The sequence below is a fragment of the Lissotriton vulgaris genome, chromosome 11 (assembly GCF_964263255.1).
Source record: "Lissotriton vulgaris chromosome 11, aLisVul1.2, whole genome shotgun sequence".
NCBI lineage: Eukaryota > Metazoa > Chordata > Amphibia > Caudata > Salamandridae > Lissotriton > Lissotriton vulgaris.
Window position 1 is genome coordinate 380,564,563 of NC_141699.1, and position 18,561 is coordinate 380,583,123.

General features: G+C 43.7%; 1 protein-coding gene across 1 annotated transcript in view; it reads left to right on the forward strand.

The window, feature by feature from the left end:
• The first annotated feature begins 7,064 nt into the window (after positions 1-7,064).
• Positions 7,065-18,561, forward strand: part of LOC147679818 (beta-1,3-galactosyltransferase 2-like) — a 112,075-nt gene continuing 100,578 nt past the window's right edge. The window contains exon 1 of the mRNA XM_086943371.1: positions 7,065-7,267. The gene's annotated coding sequence lies outside the window, so the exon portion shown is untranslated. The remainder of the gene's footprint in view (positions 7,268-18,561) is intronic.

The window sequence follows — 18,561 nt, forward strand, 5'->3', positions numbered from 1 at the left end:
TGCATGTGCATGACGTAGTTTAATGAGTGGGCACTACGTCAATCAGAAATTGGCACACCATGCCAGTTAAATTGGCAACAACCTTAATTGGTAATCACAGGTTACTTCACCCAAATAATGTTCATGAAGCTGTGGGCAGCATTAATGTCTACGCCCACGCATTACAGTGCTGGATGCCTGCAGCTGGCTTTCCACACTGGCTGTTGATCCAGGGCCCGCAGCATGGCACCTGCTGCTCCTCTGGGTTTCTGGTACAGGTGTGCTATTGCTGCTCCTGCTGGTGTTGTCTTTGCTCTCCCCCACACCTAGAGCACCAGCATTGGCTGACTGGGTGGTCAGCAGCAGTTCCATAGCGGATGTCACCTTCCCCATCCCTCTGGAGCAGAGGTCTTCAAACTTTTGGTTGCCGAGACCCCCAGTCAAAATTTTCAGGCGTAAGGACCCCCTCCTGACAAACAATTCTAAACCTATAGGCAGAGCTACTGGAATTATGAGGCAGGTGAGGACCAAATTATAGTATTGCTTCATTATTTTGACATTTGTACGCACAGTAACACTGAGGAAAAAAGATTTCATCTCATCAGTACCAGTTTATAATGAAAATACAGCAATAAACAACAGAAAGATGTCTAGTTAACCTTTGTGAAGGGCCTTCCACTCCGCAGGAATAAGTGCTGCCACATTAGAAGCTCACCTGGCACTGGCCTGGAGCCGCAAGGGTCCCATAAAACCCTGACAGCCTTATGCAAAGTTAAGCAGTTTACCCATGCCACTTTCCTCTCAACCCCTCCCTTCCATCCCTCTCTACTCTTCCAACCCTGGATCCCTCTCTTACTATGCAAGCCATTTTCTTTCTCCCCTTTTTACAACTTCTGAACTCTCCCCATTCAACCTCTCACTTCATGTTTAATCACCTCTTGCCATTCTGTCTTTTCACTGCCCTCCTCTCTCGAATTTATCTAATGGCCTCTCTGGACACATCACCTCTCTCTCCCCTCAGCACCTCTCATTCACCTCAAGTCTCTTCCTTCAAGTTTCTGTCTATTTATATCTTACACCTCTCCAGTCCACCGTTCATCTTTCACATCTCCCCTTTGTTCTTCCACACCTTCTTGAACCAACTTCCCTCTCCCCTATTACCTTAGCACCCACCTCAGTACTCCCTCTCTTCCCTCATCGCTGTTGTCCCTCACCCACATCGTACCAAATTCTCTTTTTATGTCACAGATCGTCACTCAGCTGTCTTCTCTCACGTTTAACAGTATCCCTCCTCTGTGCCCTCACCTTTCGCTCACACTCACTTCTCCTCTTGCTTTTCTGCACTTCTTCAGCACTTCACATTTCTCCTCATCCCTGACCTCTTCAATCTAATTCTCTCGCTCCCATGCTGTCCTCTCTCATCCCATCTACTCTTACCCTTTCATCTCTCCTCACTGGGCATGCCTGTATGCTCCTCTCGGCCTGTGCCAATCTTCTTATTGTTCCCTACTGCAAAAAAACATGAATAGTCGGCCTCACTATTTTGGTGCCGGCCGCACAGTTGTGGAACTTTCTCCCACCTTTGCTTCACTCCACCATTGATCTATTATACTTTAGGAAGCTATAAAAACCTGGCCCTATACCCTGTGGGTTACCCCCTTTGGCTGGTTTTTCTTCCCTCTCTGTGTGTTTCTTATTTGCCATTTCAGCCAGCAGATGGTTATTAGCCCCAGAACACCTTTTTGGAAATAATAATAATAAACAGAAGTTTGACCTGGAAGGTGGGACCCACTTTCTATCAGTCCATGACCCCCCTGGGCGTCGGGCCCCACAGTTGGAAGACCCCTGTTCTGGAGACATCTGTGCAGCAGTGAACAAGCCCCCCCTGCATTGCCACAGAGCGCCTGCATAGCAGGGAAGTGGCTGATGCCAGAAGGTTCATCGCCTTGGTGTGCTGCTGCATGTACTGCCTCTCCCTGCGCCTTCTTGCCCTGTCCTCATCAAGTTTGTCACAGAGTCCAATCATGGACTGGGACATGTCCCGCATTCCCTCTGCCATTTCCCTCATGCTCTCCGCCATGGAGCTGATGCCACGGTCTATGTTGCCCATGTTCTGATTTAAGTGCCGCATCTGTCTCTACACTGATTGCATGGCTTCCCCTGCAGGTGCTGCACTTTAACCATGGTGGCCTCCAGCCCGCAGAAGACCCCCTCACCCTGCCAAGTTGTGCTGCTCTCCCGGACCCTACGGCGTCTTGCACCTGTGTGCACACCCTCGGACGTGGACTGCAGCCCAGCATTGGTTGCCTCCAGTGTAGCAGTTGTGGTGTCACCCTCCCTTTCGTCGTCAGAGGACGTCTTCATGACATGGAGAGGGGGTACAGCATGCCTCCTGGGCCTTACCACTACTGATGAATTTGAGGCTGGTGAGGCTGACTGTGCTTGTGAGTCCAACTGTGGTGATTCATTCAGCAGTGGCGATGCTGGCTGTGCAGTTGTGGCTGGCTCTGGTGGTGAAGCTGCCTGTGGTGTTGGTGCGGGTGGTGGTTCAGTGCTGTGGCCTGCACTCGTGCCGGTATCCTCAGATGTTCCCTTACTGGGTGCCCTTCTATCCTTTTCCTGTGCTGTCCTGTGCGATGACTCTCCTGTGGAAAGACAAGGATGTTAGCTCAGTGGTGCCGCAACCCTGTATTTCACTATTAAATTACAATCCTGTCACACTATCTCAATGTTCTCAACTGCTTCTGAATGATGTTTGTGGCATGCCTTGTTGTTTTGTATGATGACTGTCATGATGGGTCTTTCAATGACTACCTCTCCCATGATGCATTGCTGGAGTATCCCAATACCTGTACTGGAGTGTGAGTCACACAGCCACATTAAGAAGGAGGACAGGGTAGGGGGTGAGAGGATTGCTGGACATGCTCCTTGTTTAGTTGCAGCTCCGGCTGAGCTGTCAGCATCCGCGATCCCAAACACACTCTTGGGCTCCAGGGTCGACTCCACCAGCTGCTCCAGGTCAGTGAGGGCAGGTGCCCTGCTCCTTCCTCCCCCTGTGGCACTGGCCTCTTTCTTCGGTGCTGCCAGCTTCTTTTTGTTAATGATCCTGAGATCATACCTGCGTTTTTTTAAGTCGTCTATCTCTTGTGGGCTCACACCTATAGCGTTAACCTTCGCCTGGATTTCCAGCCAGGTCTTCCGTTTCACAGCCTCTGCTACCTGCAGGGACTGTTTCCCAAAAAGCTGGGTGTGGTGTTTGACCACCTCCTCCACGAGCACCTGAAGCTCACTTGTGCTGAACTTCAGCTTTCTTTTTCTTTCACCTCCTTTCCTCTGTGATTCCTGGGATGCCATCCTGCAGTTCTAATTAGCTCAGTAAAGACAGTGGCTCAGTTGATCACAGTTCTCCAGAAGGTTCTGATTGTCTGCACCTGCATGGGTGTGGCCACTTCCTGGTTGTGGGGTGGGATGGATGCACAGGATTGGCTGGTTCCTCAGTAGCCTGGTTGTGGGGTGGGGTGGATACACATGATTGGTTGAATCCTCAATTGTTTGTTTTTTTAATCTCCGGTTTGGGGTATTTACCGATTAGGTAATTCCCATTCATAACTATGGGCCTGGAGGCCCATAGGAATGAATGGGAATTACCGAATCGGTAAATACCGAATCAGTAAATACCGAATCTGTAATACCGAATATTACCGATTCAGTAAAATATATCAAATTTTTATCTACATCCCATTTACCGATTCTGAAATACCGAATCAGTAAAATTCGGTATTTTAGAATCAGTAAATCGAAATTACCTACATATGGCCCTTAATCTCCCAGTGTCTAAAAGTAAAAAAAAGAATCTGACTTTGTTCTTGTGTAATGTAATTTGGTGCTCATGTAGTAGGAGGATTGCAGGCTGCCATGATCAGGTGTAGCACTGCCCCAAGCCATAAAACCATGAGGCCAAAAGTGTCAGCTTTTGGGAAAAGTTTTGGCTTCCATGCAGGGCTGAACTGAAAGTGAAGGCGCTGCTGCCCTGTTCTTCCTATCTGCACAGTGAGAGAATGGGAGAACTCATTCAGGAGATGTGGAGAAAGGAGGAGGAAAGTCCAGGAGTCAATGCAGAAAAGTGCCTATAGGCCAAACCGGAGAAGGGAGAAGGCGGGACCATCACACGCTGTTACATTAAAAGGGTAATAGTTTCCTTCAGGATTAACTAACCTTTGAAGCTGTTTGAAATGCGTACACACCTTGATGCTAAAAGAGAGAAGGGTCATGCATGCGCCTATGATTCTGTGGTGCTGATAATTAATTGTATTGTTTCTCAGCATGTTTTCAAAGAGGTCAGTGTTAGTATAAACCAGATGTCATGAGGGAGGAGGAAGGAGGGGCCGTCACACACTGCAACAAGAGAAAGCGTGAAGGAACTTCAACGTAGTATGATGGTGATCCAGCGCCGATACCAAAAATTGACCAGGGGTCAATAATCAATACCATCATAACACAATGGCTTATATATATTCTCTCCTGACAGCCTAAGCTCCAACCACACCCCCACAGGCACCCCAATTATACTCTAAAATTGACATGTCCATCCCCAAATTGTTGCAAACTATCATCAAACTCGCAAAGGGATTGGTGGGCTTGAGAGGTGGTGTTGACACACCACTACGATTTAACCTTTCATTCAACAACTTCATTGGGTAAATTAGTTCCCAGGGTCTGAGTCTTAGTTTGTTGTCACGTTCCCTACATAAGATACAAATTTTAACTTTTTCCTTTATAATTTAACATCATCCACAGTGTGCATCTCCAGTCCCACACCTGGGTACAACATTTGGAAGTCGTCTGACACTCTGGCCTTCACCCTTTTCATGTCATCTCCGAGGCAGAGCGCGTCTTGTCTTGCCTCATGACAGAATGGATTCACTCCTTGAAGCTCTTCCTCCCACATTAGCTAATTTTACAAAGATGGCTGCTTCATTCAGCACATTAAAGTAAATGAAAATGAACATTTATTAATGATATGATAAAAAAAACCTTCACAGTTTACCACACCCCTTGCACTATACCCCATTAATGTTACCTAACATAAGCTTAGTGCAAGAAGCAGCATTAATAATTACTTCAAAGCAGGATGCAACATGATAAACACTGATACACATGTGGCCTATTCATGCAACTTTTTCGTTTTCTTTCAAAGCACAAAAGTTATTACAATACTATTTATTTACGTGTTAGTTCAGGCATGCCCAAAGTGTTCATGTGAGGGTACATTCGATGTTCTACAACTGCTTATTGTTAGTGCATATTATGGGGGTGTCAATTCGTGCACATTTTATTTTTGCGAAACCCTGCTCCATCAATGGGCAACAAAAATGTTCTGTTAGCGAAAGCGACGGGGAGAGAACTAAGTATACAAAGGAGGGACATTTAGAAAAATGCTCCAATAAGACAAGCACAGCACAGAACTAATGGCAATACATAGGCATGCTTAAGCCCATCGAGTGATTACTAGTTGTCTTGCAGACAGCGCAAGCACTGCCTAAGCTTGACCTAAAAAGGAAGGAGAGTTTCAAGACTGAGAGTCCTCAATATGACTTTAGGAAGGAGCCACATATGTAAAAGAACATGAGAAAATACTAGAAAAAGGAAGGTTCATAAGCAAAAGTGGAGACTGTAGGGTAGGGAGCTTGGTAGCATGAGGTCACAATATGAGAATATGGAAGAGTGCAATGTCCCAGTATCAGAATGGAGGGTAGGGGGCTCAGAAGAGGATAACGTCTGGAGCTTGAACAGAGATGGAGGAACATAAGGGCACAATATCAGAATGGAGGGCAGGGGTTTAGGTTTATAAGGCCACACTATAGGAAATGCATTGGCTTTTAGGCATATGATGGCAGAGCATCAGTCTGGAAGATATAGGGGTTAGGAGTAAGAGGCCACAGTATGGGACTTGAACAAGGATGAAGGATTATAAGGGCACAGGTTCAGACCGCAGTGCAAAGGACTGTGATTTAAGAGGCCATAATATGGCACTTGCCTGAGAATAGAGCAGTATGATGTCAAAATATCACACTGGAGAGCAGGGGGCTTAGAGAGCCTGGGAATGGAGGAATGTGACTGCACAGTATGACAAAGGAGGGTGGGGCACCCAGGAGTGTCTGGTGGTAGAGGAGTGTGACTGCACAGTATGAGACTGGAGGGTTTGGGGCCTGGGAGTCCCTGGGGATGTAGGCATGTGACTGCACATTAAGACACTGGAGGGTGGGGGCGTGAGAGTGCCTCAGGATTGAAGAGTATGAGTGCACAATGTGAGACTAGAGGGTGGAGGCCTGTGACTGACTGCGATTGAGGAGTGTGACTGCTCAGTGTGGCACGGGAGTGTGGGGGGCTGGGAGTACCTGGGGACTGAGGAGTGTGACTGCGCAGATTGGCACTGGAGTGTGGGAGCTGTGAGTGTCTGGGGAAGCAGAAGTGTGACTGCACAGTACAAGACTGGATGGTGAGGGGCCCGGGAGCAGTGCTTAATTTGTGCCAGTGCTTTCTGGTGCTCAGCACCGGCACTGATTCTACAGGGCGGGTCTATTAAATTTCATGACACTGGTTGTGATTGCCACTGCTTGTTGGACGCCAAGGTGTATGTTTTCATGGTCCTGTTCAATCTCTGCATCCCACAGTATTGTCTCCGCCTCAGAACGGAAGGGGAATCTGAGTGGTAACTTGGAGTTCGAATGAGAGGGAAAAGGAAGTACTGCTGCTCAGACACTGTGCATATTCCGGCCGAGCTGGTGGGGGCCGAAGAAAGCATTGCTCCGTTCTTCCAGCATTTTCTGGATGCAGGGGCTTAACATACGGCTCCACAGCCACGCAGTGCGGGGTGGGGGGGAAGGGGACAGGTCGCCTAGAGGGGCCTTCTCAGTCTGGATTATGTATTACAAAGTTAATATAAAAAACGTTTCGCAACTGCTATTGCCAGGCTGGACCCTGCCCTGGCAATGCCATTTCGGGAATAGAAATGTTTCTATTTCGACATTTTCGGGAGGCAGGAGGCCCGGACTTTGCCTTCCAGGAGTGGCGCTGGCCTCCCTAGGTTCAGTGGATGAACTGATGGGCCCCCGGGCCCTACCTCCTTGAAGCTAGAACTTAGTTTCACGCACAGCCATCACTCCAAACTGAACAGCTGAGCTGTGCTGGAGAAGCATGTGGCCTGACCTCCAGACCCTCTTTCCATCTGCACAGCGCTCGGAGGTGCTGCAAGAGCCTGTGCCCCGTATTCCTGCTTTGAAATCAGGTAAATCAAAGTAGCGACACCTCTGTCCTGCTGGCCTCATTTTTATTTCATGTTTCTCGACTCTGCAGACTGTTATAACATGAACTGATGATCTTTACTTTTCTCTGGGAAGGTTGTCAACCCTAAGCAAAGGCCTGGACAGTATTCTTAGGAAAAACATAATATGAAAAGGCCTCTACTAATTTTAACATGGGATTTCTGTCTTTGAATACTTTAATTATCAGTCTGGTCAGTAGAGCAACTGCAGAACACGTTTCTGCATCTGGAGGAGTAGATCTTCGGGACACTATTGTTTCCACTTTTGGCGTCTGGAATTTGTTTTCTTTATCGCTATACTGACATTGAAATCTACAATGAAAGCTTGACACAGCACCTCAAAGATTAAGCTGTATGCCTTGAGAGCTGACATTTACGCATGAATCACAGCAGCAAGCACACGAACCTTCTAAGCTATGATACTAGGATGACGGAGCGTGACATTATCTTTCACACCGCTAACCAGCAGGCATGTTAACATTCCAGGGCTTTTTTATGATGTAAACCTGAGATATTGCTGCTGTTTGAAAACGGAGCCTGTTATACTTTGTGTGCAACACTCTCTTCCGTCTAAAGAAATCTCTTATGAGATCAGTGGAATCTTTGGGACAGCTCTGCTATCTAAAGCTGAAGTTGGAACATTCTGTACATCTTTAGGTGCAGCTCTTCGGAGAGGCCTGAGCCTGCAACTTGTGTTGCCTTGGGAATATCACTGCTGTCTAAAGACAAATTGTGAGTCAGTTGCATGTTGTGAGGCCTTTTCATTGTGAAATTAGGTGGGGTGCTAGTGAACTCTAGATATGACAGGGGCCCCAATAGGATACCTTGCAGGCCCCCCTCTAAGGATTTGTTACGCCACTGTTTGGATGGTATGGGAAGGGGAAGATGCACAAATTGAGGCTGTGTGATTTTTTGCCACCTCCTTGCCCTTTGAGCTCTCAGCAAACACTGCACTTTGTTTCTAAGGTAAGAAACCACCAATCTTTGATATGCAACGCTTGAATGTAGTGCTTTATGTGAAAGAGGTGGGTGTGGGACTCGGCCTCTCCTCTGTGAGCTTCATAATTTGTACCTGTATTCATGGAGAGGTAGAAATAACCTTGCGTCTAGAGCGGTCGACCTCGCAGCTGGGGAACCGGGTTCGAGTCTCAGCAACAACGCTCAACATCCTGTGATTCAGGGCAAATTACTTAATCTCCCCGTGCCTAACAAAAATGGATGTGTCCCTGTGTAACGAAACTGGTGCTCATGTAAATTGCTCTGATACCCGATATCCTCGGGTCTAGTGCGTGCTATATAAAACTCTAAAAAAAAAAGAATTTTTAAACTGTACACTAAATTGTATTTATTCATTTGTAACCTGATTCTTACCTTTTGGGTGACGGTCTGGATTGCTGCATAACCAAGGAGGAGTGGGAATTGTACTTTAAACAACTGTATTTTTCAGTGGCCGCTGTAAAAGGTGAGTCACTCCCTGGCGTTAGGGGAGGCACTATCAGGTTTGATAGCAGTGAGGTTATGGAGGCCAAAGAAGGACTTACTGCTAGAAAAGCCCCAGAACCTGATGGGATCCCTCAAGACTTGCATAAGTCTGACCCGAGTTTTTGGGCGCCCATCCTGGCTGCAGTTTTTAATGCAGCTGCCAAAGTGGGCTGTCGATGTCCTGGGCACTATCAACAATTGTTCCCGTGTTTAAAAAAGGAGACAAGGGTAGTCCCCATTGTTATCGTCCAATTTCATTAATTGACTCTATGGTCAAAATTATGGGGAGAATTCTGCTGCAGAGAATAACATGCTGGGCGTCTAAGAATAACATCATGTCAATCTCCCAGTATGGTTTCTGCGATGGGCGCTCCACCATAACCCAGTGCCTTAACCTCTTTGTTGTACTGAGCAAATACACTGTTGTGCAGAAGGAAACTGTCCACCTCGCCTTCATGGACTTGTCGTCAGCCTTCGACTGTGTTAACAGGGGAAGGCTGTGGCAGTCCATGAGGGAGAAAGATGTGGACACAGGGATAGTTGATTTTTTGGTGGATATGCACAGTAATACCAGTGCTAACGTCAGGTATTCTGCAAATGGGGATACCATTGGCAACTTTGAAATTAAGAAGGGAGTGCGTCAGGGTTGCATTCTTGCCCCATTCCTTTTTAACTTTTATATTAATGAGTTAGATGCTGTTTTACAGAAGGTACAGGCAGACTGCCCTAGAGTTGGCAGGCAGGGTATTCCAGTTCTTTTATACGCAGATGATGCAGTTTTAATTTCTAGAACTGTGAAGGGACTCCAGGCGCTTTTAAATGCTTTTAACATCTTTATGACTGACAGAAACCTACTGGTCAACAACTCTAAATCATACATTATGCATGTTGGCCGTCAACCTAAAAAGAATTTCGTTTTTAAACTGGATGATGTTCCAATCCCCGTCACGCAAACATTCTCATATCTTGGTGTCTTATTTGATACCAAGCTTAGCTGGGGCCCTCATCTGGCTAAAAAGAAAGGGGAATTGACGAGGGTTAATGCCTCTATTTTTAACTTTGCAACGAAATTGGGGAAGAAGCCAATTAACGCAATGATTAAACTCTATAATGCTAAATCGGTTGCAACAGCTGCATATGGCAGCGAACTATGGGGTTATGTAACTGGAGAACAGTTACAGGTTGTTGAAAACAATTTCCTAAAACGTCTTCTCTGCGTCCCCGCCAGTACACCCAACCTGGCAGTACACAAAGAACTGGGGACACAGTATCTATGTGATATCTTTGCTCTAAGGCCTCTGACTTGCTGGGTAAAACTGTGGATAAACCAAGATATACTTGTTTGAAAACCCAAGCGGGATTGTAAAGGGGGATGTAGTTGCAATCAAACATGCTTTTTACAAGGATAGGCTGGCCCAAAGAGAAAGTGAGGAGCTCATGAAACCAAGTATCAGGAAATATGTTATGCTAAAATCCTTTGACAGTATGGAGCACATATTTAATGGGTACTTTTACTTCTCACGAAAAATTCTTGTTGTCAAGGTTTAGATTCAATATTTTCCATCATTTTTTAATTAGACCAAAGTCAGACATTTTTAACAAGGTTGCAGCTCCCTGTGGCTGCGACGGGAAGTCTCCACAGGATATGCTGCATTTTATGTTTTTATTTAGGTTTTATGAATATCCTTGCAGACGTTATCTTGTTGCCCTCCTAAGAAAACTTAATTTTAACCAAATCAGACCAGCATTTATATATTTACAGCTTTTGTACAGTGACAGTGTTCTCCAGGTAATAGAATTCTTAAAACTAACTGTTAAACTGAGAAACTGCTTAGACAAGTGATACTGTATTTCCCAATGACCGTCCAACCTATTGAAAGATATTTTTCTGCGGTATCATACCCGGCACCATTTGCACTTTACTATCTATCCGGTTTACTTAACTGCCATTGGGACACGTGTAATATAACTTTCTTATGTGACTATGAATTATTGTAATACTATGAGTAATGTTTTTAATTGTATTGTGTATATGTGTACCTTTATGGTGTGAAATATAACCAAAATAAAGTCTCTATTGAATTGAATTGAATTGAGAGAGGTGGGTGCGGAACTCGGCCTCTCCTCTGTGATCTTCAGAATTTGTACCTGTATTCATGGAGAGGTAGAAATAACCCCCTTTGAATTAGAGTTTATGAATGGGGGAGGGGGTCTTCATTAGAACACATGGATTGCTACATTTTGAAGAGTAAAATACAGACCATTTGTTGCTGTTTTAAGAGCCTGCAAAAACCCAGTCGTGATACTAAATGGAACGTTAGGGAAGAGGATGTAGCCTTGCGGCTAGAGCGGTCGACCTCTCAGCTGGGGAACCGGGTTCGAGTCTCAGCCACAACGCTCAACATCCTGTGATTCAGGGCAAATTACTTAATCTCCCCCGTGCTTAACAAAAATGGATGTGTCCCTGTGTAACGAAACTGGTGCTCATGTAAATTGCTCTGATACCCGATATCCTCGGGTCTAGTGCGTTGCTATATAAAACTCTAAAAAATAAAAAAAAAATTTAACTGTACACTACATTGTATTTATTCATTTGTAACCTGACTCTTACCTTTTGGGTGACGGTCTGGATTGCTGCATAACCAAGGAGGAGTGGGAATTGCACTTTAAACAACTGTATTTTTCAGTGGCCCCTGTAAAAGCTGAGTCACTCCCTGGCGTTAGGGGAGGCACTATCAGGTTTGATAGCAGTGAGGTTATGGAGGCCAAAGAAGGACTTACTGCTAGAAAAGCCCCAGGACCTGATGGGATCCCTCCAGACTTGTATAAGTCTGACCCGAGTTTTTGGGCGCCCATCCTGGCTGCAGTTTTTAATGCAGCTGCCAAAGTGGGCTGTCCGATGTCCTGGGCACTATCAACGATTGTTCCCGTGTTTAAAAAAGGAGACAAGGGTAGTCCCCATTGTTATCGGCCAATTTCATTAATTGACTCTATGGTCAAAATTATGGGGAGAATTCTGCTGCAGAGAATAACATGCTGGGCGTCCGAGAATAACATCATGTCAATCTCCCAGTATGGTTTCTGCGATGGGCGCTCCACCATAACCCAGTGCCTTAACCTCTTTCTTGTACTGAGCAAATACACTGTTGTGCAGAAGGAAACTGTCCACCTCGCCTTCATGGACTTGTCGTCAGCCTTTGACTGTGTCAACAGGGGAAGGCTGTGGCAGTCCATGAGGGAGAAAGGTGTGGACACAGGGATAGTTGATTTTTTGGTGGATATGCACAGTAATACCAGTGCTAACGTCAGGTATTCTGCAAATGGGGATACCATTGGCAACTTTGAAATTAAGAAGGGAGTGCGTCAGGGTTGCATTCTTGCCCCATTCCTTTTTAACTTTTATATTAATGAGTTAGATGCTGTTTTACAGAAGGTACAGGCAGACTGCCCTAGAGTTGGCAGGCGGGGTATTCCAGTTCTTTTATACGCAGATGATGCAGTTTTAATTTCTAGAACGGTGAAGGGACTCCAGGCGCTTTTAAATGCTTTTAACATCTTTATGACTGACAGAAACCTACTGGTCAACAACTCTAAATCATACATTATGCATGTTGGCCGTCAACCTAAAAAGAATTTAGTTTTTAAACTGGATGATGTTACAATCCCCATCACGCAAACATTCTCATATCTTGGTGTCTTATTTGATACCAAGCTTAGCTGGGGCCCTCATCTGGCTAAAAAGAAAGGGGAATTGACGAGGGTTAATGCCTCTATTTTTAACTTTGCAACGAAATTGGGGAAGAAGCCAATTAACGCAATGATTAAACTCTATAATGCTAAATCGGTTGCAACAGCTGCATATGGCAGCGAACTATGGGGTTATGTAACTGGAGAACAGTTACAGGTTGTTGAAAACAATTTCCTAAAACGTCTTCTCTGCGTAGCCGCCAGTACACCCAACCTGGCAGTACACGAAGAACTGGGGACACAGTATCTATGTGATATCTTTGCTCTAAGGCCTCTGACTTGCTTGGTAAAACTGTGGATAAACCAAGATATACTTGTCTGAAAACCCAAGTGGGATTGTAAAGGGGGATGTAGTTGCAATCAAACATGCTTTTTACAAGGATAGGCTGGCCCAAAGAGAAAGTGAGGAGCTCATGAAACCAAGTATCAGGAAATATGTTATGCTAAAATCCTGTGACAGTATGGAGCACATATTTAATGGGTACTTTTACTTCTTACGAAAAATTCTTGTTGTCAAGGTTTAGATTCAATATTTTCCATCATTTTTTAATTAGACCAAAGTCAGACATTTTTATCAAGGTTGCAGCTCCTGTGGCTGCGACGGGAAGTCTCCACAGGATATGCTGCGTTTCATGTTTTTATGTAGGTTTTATGAATATCCTCACAGACGTTATCTTGTTGCCCTCCTAAGAAAACTTAATTTTAACCAAATCAGACCAGCATTTATATATTTACAGCTTTTGTACAGTGACAGTGTTCTCCAGGTAATAGAATTCTTAAAACTAACTGTTAAACTGAGAAACTGCTTAGACAAATTATACTGTATTTCCCAATGACCGTCCAGCCTACCTATTGAAAGATATTTTTCTGCGGTATCATACCCGGCACCATTTGCACTTTACTATCTATCCGGTTTACTTAACTGGCATTGGGACACGTGTAATATGACTTTCTTATGTGACTATGAATTATTGTAATACTATGAGTAATGCTTTTAATTGTATTGTGTATATGTGTACCTTTATGGTGTGAAATATAACCAAAATAAAGTCTCTATTGAATTGAATTGAATTGAGAGAGGTGGGTGCGGAACTCGGCCTCTCCTCTGTGATCTTCAGAATTTGTACCTGTATTCATGGAGAGGTAGAAATAACCCCCTTTGAATTAGAGTTTATGAATGGGGGAGGGAGTCTTCATTAGAACACGTGGATTGCTACATTTTGAAGAGTAAAATACAGACCATTTGTTGCTGTTTTAAGAGCCTGCAAAAACCCAGTCGTGATACTAAATGGAACGTTAGGGAAGAGGATGTAGCCTTGCGGCTAGAGCGGTCGACCTCGCAGCTGGGGAACCAGGTTCTAGATTCAGCAACAACGCTCAACATCCTGTGATTCAGGGCAAATTACTTAATCTCCCCGTGCCTAACCAAAATGGATGTGTCCCTGTGTAACGAAACTGGTACTCATGTAAATCGCTCTTATACCCGATATCTACGGGTCTAGTGCGTGCTATATAAAACTCTAAAAAAAATTTTTTTTAAACTTTACACTAAATTGTATTTATTCATTTGTAACCGGACTCTTACCTTTTATTACTTCATTATTAGTCAAGGATCCTCAACTCTTAAAGTATGTACAGATAAGATCTAAAAATACTGGCTTTAGGCGATTCTACTTATTTATGTGCCAGCCAGAATATTAAAATAGCATTGGTGCCATTAGAAACCGATCCGGTAGCAACCCTAGAAAGTGCAGGGAATATGGCAATTACATTTGGGGTGGATGTTAGAGGGGAGGGGGGTATATTTTCACATCTCAACAACAGCAGGGCAGACTCCATTGAATTTTGTGCTTGACTAGTTCAAAAGTGCATGTGGAAGCCTCTCTGAATGGAGCTGAGTGTCTGACTTAATTTTGAAATAGGTGGCAGTGGGATGTTGTGACTTATAGCCTGATTGTGTAATACAACTATTTGTTTGAAGCATGAGAGCCTGATTCTCCATCAAAGCTTAATCCTGATGGTATAACTGGCACTTTATTATCTTTTATCAAGAATACCTATTGAGATGCCACAAAACATATTTTAAGATCAGAAAATAGTAACCCAGTTAAACAAATGCTATTGTGTGTCTTGGACGGCATAGCTATGCATTGATGAGACAGGCCTAAGAATGGTACAGCCCTGTCACCCCATAACTTTACAACATTAATTACTGTATATTTAATAAAGCAGAGGTGTACTTTTTTCTTGTTCTCCCTCAGTATCTGCTTTTCTTCCTCCCCTACACATCTCACTCCTTCTCTTGTCTCTATTCTCCCTTCATTTTCTGCCCTATATCCGCATTTCCTCTTAATTGCGGCCTCCCCAAACTAACTGCTTTTCATTTTCTACCTTCCCATCTTTCTTTTTCACTCTCCTTTCATGTGCTCCTAGCTGTCTGGTCTTCTTCCCTTCCCTTTCTCCTCTTTCCACTTTTAATTCTCATCATATTCCAATCTAAATTTTTGCTTCCTCCACTTCTCTTCACATTCCTTGTCTATCATATTTATCTTTGCATTCAGACCTCTCCTTCCAGCTCACTCTACCTTTTATGTTTTTTCTTCTTGCACATATCTTTACATCCACTCCAAGATTCCATGTATGAGCTCTGGATCATAAATGTAAATCTTGGTGTGGCCACTTTGTCTTTCATCTTTCACAGGTCGATAAAATAAGTGCCATTGGGTTGGATAACAACATTTTTAATTTGGTGTCAAGATTCTCTCTGGTAAATATGTGATGTACAAACATACATTGTGTGTTTAGGACGCAGAAATGCATTTTAATCTTTTGTTTTTCAATTTCTTTGCAACATAACACTGTAATTATTCCCGCTGTCCCTCCTTGACCCAGTATCTCCATGCCTCCTTTCTTCCTTCCATTTGTTTCCTTCCATCCACATTCATTCTCCATTCTTCTTTGGGGCATTTTTTCCCTCTTCCTTCATTAATTTTTTACTTTATTTTTTTCCTGCTCCTTCCGTCACCCCTTCTTTAATTTCTTCCTTTCTTATTTGTAACCCTTCCTTTTGCTTTTCTTCCTCCATTCGTCTTTCTAGTCATTCATTACACATCGTTCACTTCCTTTCTCCCTCTACCCCATCATTTCTTCCTTTCACATTGTTTTCTTGTTTCTCCCTTTCTTCATCAATTACTTATTTCCTCACTCCAATACTCCCCTTCCTGACTGCATTTGTTGTTGACTTCTTTAATGTATTCCTTCCTTCATCCCTTCCTTTTTTTTAAACAGCACAGTACAAGCACATTTTTCAAAGCTGCCTCAAGTCCTCAAATGACCTTTCCAAAAGCTGCATATTGAGATATACACACATGCTCTAATATGAGTTAACTTTTGAGTTGCTGTCATAGGCTTTCCATATGTTATATTATGAAATGTTATATTGATTTGTATATTGCACTAATCACCCAAGAGGGTATCCAGGTGCTTGGATAGGTGTGTAAGTGTGGGGTCTCGAAGGTGCTTATTTGAAGAGCCATGTCTTCAGCTTCTTGCAGAACTCAAGAGGTGAGGAGGTGGCTCTGATGTGTTGAGGTTTGTGGATGTGGGTGGAGCCATTAAAGGAGATGGGTGGAGCCTGGGAAGTGGGTGTGGCCTTCTAAAAAATGTGAGCACCTGCACTTAAAATTTTACAAATTAAGCACTGCCCGGGAGGGATCACTAACAAAATATCGACCAAGAAAATATCAACCTACAGGAATATCGATGCAGAAATATCGAAGGCAAGAATATCGACATAATTTCTACTACACGGTAAGTACAAAAATATCGAAAAAAATACATAGATGTTAAAAATATTGATGTTAAAAATATTGTTTTTTTGTGGTAAAAATATAAATGTACAATAAAGTACATAACACTAAAAAATAAAATAAACATAGTTAAAAATATCTAATAATGTTTAAATTTAATAAATTATACATATATAATAATACATTAATTAAACATATGCAGAAAATACATAATATATACATACTTAACAATAAATTGTAATAATTATTTTTATAGTTTATAAATTAATAAAAAATATTATAAATTACAAATACATTTACAAACAAAAAAAAAACATAAATACATAATAAAGAATTATGTTTAATAAATTAAAAAAATTAAATATACTTTTAATATTTTTAAAATTAATTATATACTACATTATCTAAATTTATACAAAAAAACTTAAATAGCTAAATAAATAAAAATACTATTCAATATCCATAAGTAAAAAAAAAAGTAATAAAAATGTTGGATAGCATATAACTTAAAATTATCATTCCCACTCCACAGAGCGCAACAGCAGACCCATTTGAATTTCCATCTTTCAAACTTCCTTGACACCTCAGGCTTCCTGGACGGGTCCCAACATGGCTTCAGAAAGCTGCATAGCACGGAGTCTGCCTTGACGAAAGTCATGGATAACATCCGCAGAAAAGTAGATTTGGGTCTCACCACCGTACTGGTGCTGCTAGATCTTTCAGCAGCATTCAACACCCTGTCTCCCCTGACTTTAACATCTAGGTTAAGGGAGGCAGGGGTAGATGGACCGGCGCTCAGCCTCCTGAGCTCCTTTTTACATCAACGAGAGCAGCGTGTCATGCTAGGTGAATACCTCTCCCCTGCTAAGTCTTTGCAATGTGGGGTGCCACAGGGGTCGGCATTGAGTCCGACCCTGTTCAACATCTACGTGGCCCCCCTTGCAAGACTAGTAAGATCTCAGGGGATGGAGGTAGTGTTGTATGCTGACGACACGCAGATTATGGTATCCCTGACCCACTCTGTAAGTGAAACTGCTTCTAACTTTAGGGCCTGCATGCAACTTGTTGCAGAGTGGATGGTCTCTAACTCCCTAAAGTTGAACGGGGACAAGACAGAGGTCCTGGTCTTTGGCAAGGACCAGGACATGTGGTCAGGTGATTGGTGGCCTCCTTCTTTAGGTAGCTGCCCTATACCTACACAATCTGCCAGGAACCTAGGCGTCATCTTTGACACCCAGCTCTCCATGGAGCTTCAGGTTAACAGAACGGTGGCTACCTGTTGGGGTGTCATCAAGACCCTGAAAAGGATCGTGCACTATCTGTCCCCACAGGCACGGAAACAGGTGGTGATTGCCCTTGTTGGCTCAAGGCTTGACTACTGCAACTCAGTATACGCCGGGGCCAACAAGGGCCTGCTTCAGCGTTTGCAGGTCATACAGAACGCTGCAGCGCGGTTTGCTCTGGCTTTGCCCTGGTTGGCATCCATGACCCTAGCGAGGAAGAACCTCCACTGGCTCCCCATTCCTTCAAGGATCACTTTTAAACTCCTTTGCCTTACATATAAGGCTCTAACTGCAGGCTCGGCTGATGCCCTTGGTTCATTACTCACCAGATATGTTCCGAGCAGATGTTAACGATCCAGCGAGCTTAATCAACTGGTAATTCCCAGAGCCAAGAAGGCTAGATGGGGGAGCAAAGCTTTCTCCATACTGGCACCTCTGATGTGGAATTCACTCCCCCTTGAAATCAAACTACTTCCTTCCCTCGACCTCTTTAGGAAGTCACTGAAAACTTGGCTCTTTATTAAGGCATACCAGTAGGCTCTGTTTCTGTCTGCTAACAGCTTTTTATTTGGCTTAGGCGCCTTGACGCCCATTGGGCATAGTTGCGCATTACAAATGATATTTCATTCATTCATTCAGATACCGTTGGATAGCGTAGGGGTAAAAATTACTATTCCAACTCCTGTGAGTGCAACAGTAGGGAAAACGTTGGATAGCGTAGAGGTAAAAATTACTATTCCAACTCCAAAAAGTGCAACAGTAGGGAAAGCGTTGGATAGAGTAGGGGTAAAAATTACTATTCCAACTCCAGAGAGTCCAACAGTAGGGAAAGCGGTGGATAGCGTACAGGTAAAAATTACTATTCCCACTCCAGAGAGTGCAACAATAGGGAAAGCGTTGGATAGCGTAGGGGTACAAATTACTATTCCCACTCCAG